A 7,333-nucleotide genomic window follows, 5' to 3' on the forward strand; every position below is an offset into this window, starting at 1 on the left:
AAAAAAGAAAAATATAGAAAAGATAGGGACTGATGAGATGTGGGGGAAGGTTGTCTTATATTATGTTATATTATATTATTATATTATATTATTATATTATCATATTTTGTACAGGATTGACAATGGCAATTGTTACATAGGAGGAAGGATGGAAATAAAAATCTACAAAAACAATATGGGCAGTATGGTGGTAGTGGGGAGTGATGGTAATGACAATGGTAATAAATAATAAATGGTTACTTTGTGTACACACGCATACACATACCCACGCTCATACACGCTCACTTACACACTTAGATCAAACACTTAATCACTCTTGCCACTGCTGGAATTATGGATTTACAAGATTGCTCACTACTGCACTATGTTGGTTTGTTTGTATGTATGTCTGACTGTTAAATAAAAAAAAAAAAAAAAAAAAAAAAAAAAAAAAGTAAAAACGTGTCCATTTTGATTTCATGTTGACCTGAAGGCTAAATCGGACCATAACACTCTCAAAATAAATAGGTTTTTGCACTTTCTCCATACGTTTTCGTACGGTTCTGCGATTTGAGCTTCACGGCTCTTTGGAGAGCAAAGAACTTGATGTTTCATTAGAGGCTCTTCAGATCAGTGCATTGGTTTTTGGGTTCTTTAAAGCACTCGTTTCCTAAAGAATTACACAATTAAAAAAATATCGTGGAACTTAAAGGGATATTCCACTTTTTTTTGGAAATAGGCTCATTTTACCACTCCCCCACAGTTAAACAGTTGGGTTTTACCATTTTTGAATGTATTCAGCTGATTTTTTGATATTTAGAAGAATATCAGTAACCAGACAATCTCTGGTCTCATTGACTTCTATAGTATATTTTACCCTACTATGGAAGTCAATGAGACCAGAAACTGTCCGGTTACTGATATTTGTCTAAATGTCAGAAAATCGGCTGAATGGATTTGAAAACGGTAAAACTCAATTGTTTAACTCTGGGGGAGTGGTAAAATGAGCCTATTTCCAAAAAAAGTGGAGTATCCCTTTAAATTTTAGGAGACTAAAACCTTTTAACTTCCAAAAGTAAACCAAAGACTCACTGCAAATTTAAAAACCACTGGGAGTCTGTTCAGCTGGCAGTTAAACAACATCTTTTATAGTGTCGTCTTTGTGTGCAACGCCAACGTCTGTAAACAACGTCTATTGAAATTGGAAAACTGACCAACCCTCAACCCTATTAACCTCACAATTACATTTAACTCAATTAATCTATTTGACATCCATGAGGTACCACTTCTTAATTAGGGCTGAGCGTTATAATAATACCATTCAATGAGAAACCAATACACAACCAATCCCATCTACACAAAATTGTTCAGTTGAAAGTAGGGCCGTCAAACGATTAATTGCGATTAATCGCATCCAAAGTAAAAGTTTGTGTTTACATAATATATGTGGGTGCACTGTGTATTTATATATGAAGAGTTCAGATGCAAAAGCCTCTAAATGCCATTTGAAATTTTCTTCTTTAATGTTGATTTTTATCAAACTTGTATATTTAAGTTCAGTAATTTCACTTAAATAACAATTAATAGGTAATTATCATTGCCATTTAAGTGAAATTACTGAACTTAAATATACAAGTTTGATAAAAATCATCATTAAAGAAGAAAATTTCAAATGGCATTTAGAGGCTTTTGCATCTGAACTCTTCATATATACATTCAAAATAATTATACACAGTGCACCCATATATATTTATGTAAACAAAACACAAACTTTTATTTTGGATGTGATCAATCACAATTAATCGTTTGACAGCCCCAGTTTAAAGGAATTTAATTGGGGGTAAATCTCAATATTTTGGGGTTTCTTACTTTTCCAGCCGACAATCTTTTGCAATTACTGGTGTCAAACATTAACCTCTACACAATGCATGCGACCACAGCGTCATAAAAACATCTTGAGATGAGAATTCCCACAGCTGTTAACTTTCTCCTGAAGTAATGCCATGCCAAGACCTAAGCTTCGGCATTTAAGGGATTCAAAATCACTTTAGAATGATGTGAGAAAAACGGGCTATGAATTGGAGATGTGATCATTGACATAATAAGTTGTCGTGACTTGAGCCTTGGGGAAAAGTAGCAAAGGATATTCAATCAATGAGTAGACTTGATCTGAAAGCGATTATCCAGTGAACAGATTGCATCATGTCAATGAGGTCAAGCTTCCAGTGAATGGAGCTCATATGGACGCCGCAGCAGGCAACGGACTGGCTTCTTTTCAAAGCGTTGCAAGAATGGCTTGATGTTTACCAAGACCTGAGAGGAACTAGCCCTACGTTATTTACCCAGTTAAGTTAACTCAAATGTTTCCTGTCAAAAACATCCCTGACACTGAGTGTAGGTGTTATGACTCACATAACCCATGACAGTGACTCAGTACAATGTTTGTAACACATTATAGTTTCATTTACACTAAAACAGCAGTGATCATCTGCATTTATTTATTATTTTTGATAATAAATGCCAGTGGCAATATCTAGAAATGAGGAAGTGCTACAGATTCAACTAAACACTTATTTACTCATCCAATTCACAAAACAATATTTGACAATAGAAAATGTGCACAGTTCATCAACAAGACACTGTTATTTGATCACAGTTACGGCCCAATGGTGATAATCTAAAAAATAGCTAAATAATAATGAACCCAACCATCCTTGATAAAGCACCCTAAGAGTCTTGCTGTTGTGTTACTAAGTTAACATCTTTATGTAAACCACATTAAATTAAAACACTTTATTCCAATTAAAAATATTTACATGATGGCAAATATCAAGCATTAATAGCTGACATTAAGAACCGTGATTTTCCGTAAGTATTATGCATGTTTTTAACTAAAAAAAAACAACAACATGGGGTTTAAAAAATGGTCTCACCAAAGCACTATTTAATAAGTTGATTAAACTAACGTTAGTTAAAATAAACTTAATGGCAAGCATCTAAAGCATATACACTTTCCCTTATTAATTCAAATAAATATAATTGTAACATTATGATGCGCATTAGAATCATTTTAGACCCAAATATATCACATATTATGGTCTTTAAGTAAAAAAAAAATGTTTTAAAAAAGTTCATATTCAGGTTATTAATCACCTACTCACATATACAAATATGAAAAGACAATAGAATCTCGTCACAAAACGAATGGAACGTTGAAACATTTTAAATCGATTAGTTGTTGCGCGCGAATTCGATTTCAGAAGCAAAGACAAAGACTAACGCTCAAAATGATTTAACATATCGGTATTCCACTCAGAAGTGCGTGAGAACACTTGAGCAAGTGTCCTCGACCACAAAAGAAGTTGTTTGCTGGATTCGAGCACATGGCAGAAGCGAAGGAATGCTCGCGCGTTTTAACGATTCCGTTTAAGAATGCCGTGAAATTCGACATGTGAACGACAACAAACAAGAGCACTTGAGAAACAATACAGGAACCGATTCCGAAGCTCAGCCTGATATCCGCCCATGCTTTTTCACGTGAACTTGTCTGTAGAATGTTAACTTTCTGCGCTAGTCACACACATATAAACTCCATCGATACCACAGAAAGCGCCGAACTGGATTTGGTTACTCACATGCAAGCGCGCGGACCCGTATTCCGCTGAAGCGCGTCAGTAGTCGGAGAGTGTTTCAGCCTCAAACTGTTTCCTCCATCCGCGCTGCGCACAGATCACGCCGCACAGCAACGCTACCAAACCCCTTTCTCGTTGCCAAGGCAACAGACCCACTTCAGCCAATCATAACCCCTCCCCTTCGAGATCCCCTGGCAACTGCAGCAGCGCGCGCGAGCGCTAGTGGTGAAGCTTCTTGGCGCGCGCCATTCCACTCTATTTAATGTGTTTTCACCTTTTTTCCACCTCTCTTCCTTAATACGAATCCGCTGTTTAATCTCAGCGGCTGTTTGTTTTCTGTTCTTTTCCATTTAATTTGTAGTTAAACCTAAATATTTCCAAACTTAGTGTTTGAGTTTGATGTAAACTAATTTGGGCTTTTCCTTTTCACACGCTCTTAAAGATAAAGGTTCCTTTTTGTTGTTGGTATCAATGGATCTATTAAGGACACACGTGGACTATTTCCATTGCACAAAAGCTTCTTTAAAGTGCAAAAGGTTCTTCAGATTATTAAAATGTTATTAACATGAAATCTTCTTTCATGTTGTAAACTGAGTTATTGGTACTATTTTTCTCTCAGATGGTGAAACTAAACACAGTGTGTGTGAAAGTGTCTGTAACAGATACAGGGCGTGTGAATATTTAACGAGGTAAGCACTGTTAAAGTAGGCATGAAGCGAAAGTTGTGATAGTGTTCTTATGTTGTGACTTTCAGTCCCCATGATGTTATCTATATGCTTGTGTGCTCCAAAACAATGACAAAATTCACATTTAGAAGACGTTTCACGTTTCTCACTTCCACCAATATGGATCAATGATTTTGATGACATCACTCTGCACTTCAGCTTCTCATCAGCTTTTCTGTCCAATCAAATGCACTCTAGAATCTGAAGCCCCACCCCCTACATTATAATAGACTCTGAACCTGCGGCTGAAATCAGTCACTTGTTCACACATTTACTATTTTCTACATGGTGAACATAGTGCACTATATAGGGGATAGGGTTCTTTCCATTGAGGCGAATGAAGTCTGGTTTCCGGAGACAAGACACACAGAGCGAATCATATCGAGTCGCTCAGACCAGAAAACAGATCGGACCTGTTTGATATTCTGCACTGAATGTTGTATTTTAAAGCGATATGGAGGAGATCAGGAGAAACGATTTAAAGATCAGGAGGAAACTGAAGCTTTACCGAAATTAACGGCTCTGGTGGATCTGTGATATAAACCAAACGCTATTGGCTATCTTTAAAAAGGGGAGGAGCTTGTCAATATGCCCCGCCCCATTTTCCTGTTTCAGTACACCAACACATTAAATAATGCTGAAGGCACTTCAGTCAGCCTTTGAAAGAAATGGCTTCTCGAACAAGAATAAATGTAGGGCGGGGCTTGATTTTGCCCATGTGGAATTAATGTGGATGATTGTGGTTTGCTATTGGTTGATCATGTGAGTGACAGGTTGCCCCGCCCTCAAGAGAAAAGATGTCGCTCGAGAGAGGGGAAATGATTTTTGATGAAACATTATGAGGCACATTAATTCAAAATAATAATAATAATATTGCATAAAAATAAGAATTATCTATTTTAATTTCATGGTGACTTTGAAAGTGAACCGTGAACCTAAACAACTAAATAACATTTCTTTGGCTGGTGCACATTACAAGTGTGAAACGTTGTTTTACTCAAGCTTTAACAGGACTTTAACCCAAGGTGAAGCACACTGTAAAAAGCCCCGGTGTTAAAGGTTAAAAGCACAGTAAACCCCTCAAGTGCTTGTTTAATCAACCGTAAATGACTTTATGAAACAGGCAGTGTTTTCCAGGGGAAATTATTTCACAGACTGACTGTAACCCGTAAACGCGTACAAGAGGATTAAGCAACAGGGCTGGAGGAGACAACAACTGGATGACCTCATCTCACCAAAGTGCTGTTCTCACACAGGGTTGCAAAGGCTTCTCACTCACGGCATGCAGCGAGAACGCTAGCATCGCCTCAAATGGAGGCAAGACGTCTGGATTTCCGCTATTCGAGCCACTGCAGGCAAAGAAAACCACAGTATTGTTGATTGGATGATTGATGATAAGGAGGTTTCAAGCACCACTAGCCTAGTACTTACGTGCTGTGAAACCCATAGTTTAATGATAATCCCGGGGGGATTTATACCAAGAGGAATTCAGGTCATTGTAACAGTCTGTCCTTATGAAATACGACACTTATCTAGTCGTTTAACTGGACGAACAGGATTTCTCGAGTCTTTCGCAATGGAAACGAACCCTTTCTGTTGTTGCAGTTTATTTTAGGCGCTGGTATCATGGGATATCATATCAAACGCGCCGTCTTTGGCTCATATGATGTTTTATTATTTGCATTACTGTTCATTTTAAACACTTAAAGAGGACTGAATGTATTTTCTCACATCTTGCGTGACAGGACTGCACGTGTGATTCAGTGTGTGTGTCTATGCAACACATTGTCACTCGTAAATTAAATGTGGTAAACTGAAAGTGCGTAGATTCTTTAATGTGTTTTGCAGATGAGATATTGTTTTACATGCTGAAAATAAAAGATCTTTTGTTTTTTTAGGACACGTATATGTTTTTCCTGGAACAACATACCTGTCAGCCAATCAGATTGTAGTGTTTGGTTTAGGCTTAGGGTTCCGGATTGGGCTTTCGTGAAAATCTTGGCTTCTTTTTTTTCCTGTATTTCTAGGGATTTCACAGATCTATCGGTCGTTTGAAAATGATAATGAAAATGATAAATGCTGATAAGGCGACTAGCTGAAATAAAATAAGTATTACATTTCAGCTACTGTTTATTTTATTATAAACAAATGGTTTCCAATGGTTTTAGCATCAGTTAACTTTACTGCTTCACACCTTTTTTCAATGCAAATCCAAATAATCCAAATATGCTGTTTGAAAAACAGGGCCTTAGATTTGAGAAAAATGATTTTATAAAAAGTTTCCACAGAGAAATAAAAGCATGTGGTTCTGAGTAAATAATATTTTACATTTTGGAAGTATTATTTCATATTTGCTTTAAAGTCCCTATGAAATCAGAATTGACCATACTTACTTTGTTTGCCTAAATTGATCGTTTTGTGGTGAACAATTCATACATGCAAGTCAATCCACACAAAAAAATTTTTTGGCTTCGTAATCTTTAATCAAAGTTTGAAAATGCCCCTCCCCTCTGCATTGGAGGACCTTGCCCGATGACGTAGGCTTTACGGTTTGGGCGTCTCCTTAACATCCATAACCACACCCCTCCAACTGACAGCTGCTGTGTGTTTGCGAGCGCCGAGCGAGCATTGATTGACAGCGTGTGTAAACTTGCGTTCTAGATCCAATCAGGTGCTAGTTAGAAAAAAAAGCCACGCCCACTATTTTGCCTCATTTAGTATTCCGTTTCTCTCCGAAATACGTCACAACACTGGAGAAAAGTCGTTTGCAACTTCCGGTTCACGGGGACTTTAAAAAAAAAGCATTGATCGAGGAACTCGCCCGAAGCAAAATCAAAGTCACCGAGAAGGATTATTGTGAAGTGTCGGAGGACGTTTACGTCCTTTCAGTCCTTACTGTAGCATTATGTTCCTGATCAGAGCTATTCATAGAGCTAAGAGGCACTTTGTGAGATTCCCCGTTCTCCCACAAGCCCTGCCATAATTCCCAGAGATAAT

General features: G+C 37.4%; 1 protein-coding gene across 1 annotated transcript in view; it reads right to left on the bottom strand.

The window, feature by feature from the left end:
• Positions 1-3,739, bottom strand: part of foxn2a (forkhead box N2a) — a 41,003-nt gene extending 37,264 nt beyond the window's left edge. Inside the window, exon 1 of the mRNA XM_039659031.2 lies at positions 3,615-3,739. The gene's annotated coding sequence lies outside the window, so the exon portion shown is untranslated. The remainder of the gene's footprint in view (positions 1-3,614) is intronic.
• Positions 3,740-7,333: the final 3,594 nt, after the last annotated feature.

This window comes from Pimephales promelas, chromosome 11 (genome assembly GCF_988280905.1).
Source record: "Pimephales promelas chromosome 11, fPimPro1.hap1.1, whole genome shotgun sequence".
Taxonomy (NCBI): Eukaryota; Metazoa; Chordata; class Actinopteri; order Cypriniformes; family Leuciscidae; genus Pimephales; species Pimephales promelas.